This window comes from Sinocyclocheilus anshuiensis, unplaced genomic scaffold (genome assembly GCF_001515605.1).
Source record: "Sinocyclocheilus anshuiensis isolate Anshui unplaced genomic scaffold, SAMN03320099.WGS_v1.1 C31853057, whole genome shotgun sequence".
Classification (NCBI taxonomy): Eukaryota; Metazoa; Chordata; class Actinopteri; order Cypriniformes; family Cyprinidae; genus Sinocyclocheilus; species Sinocyclocheilus anshuiensis.
Window position 1 is genome coordinate 1 of NW_015605748.1, and position 541 is coordinate 541.

Here is a 541-nt window from a genome sequence, read left to right on the forward strand (position 1 = left end):
TCATGTGCTGTTTTTTTTTTTTTTTTTACAGTTTTAACACCATTATCTCCTACATCGATGACCAGTTTGAGCGCTACCTGCATGACGAGAGTGGACTCAACCGCAGGCACATTGTGGACAACCGTGTGCACTGCTGCTTCTACTTCATTTCCCCTCTGGGTCACGGGTGAGCTCTTACATTTCACTCAACTAAGACATGTTTTATGACACCTTCCACTGTCATAGGTGTGAGTTAAAGTGTTCACACAGTTCTATTCTGGATTTAAATGGCTGATTTTCCCATGCTCCAATTTTATAGGATGAAGCCTCTAGATGTCCAATTCATGAAGGCCATTCACAACAAAGTGAATGTCGTTCCTGTTATTGCTAAAGCAGATACGCTGACACTGAGGGAGAGAGAGAGACTCAAGCGCAGGGTAAGCCATTCAGGTTTCTTTCCAAAGATGGAATGATCATATGTTTGGTTTGTTGGCTATATGCGTCTTTTTGTGGGATACTAGATTCTGGATGAAATCGATGAGCATGGCATCAAGATCTATCA

The 541-nt window shown here is 42.1% G+C and overlaps 1 long non-coding RNA gene across 1 annotated transcript; it reads left to right on the plus strand.

Annotated features, from left to right (window-relative positions):
- Positions 1–33: 33 nt before the first annotated feature.
- On the plus strand, positions 34–541 carry LOC107682205 (uncharacterized). The gene is made up of 3 exons (XR_001633409.1): positions 34–166; positions 299–416; positions 501–541. It is a non-coding gene; the product is annotated as an uncharacterized LOC107682205 (long non-coding RNA).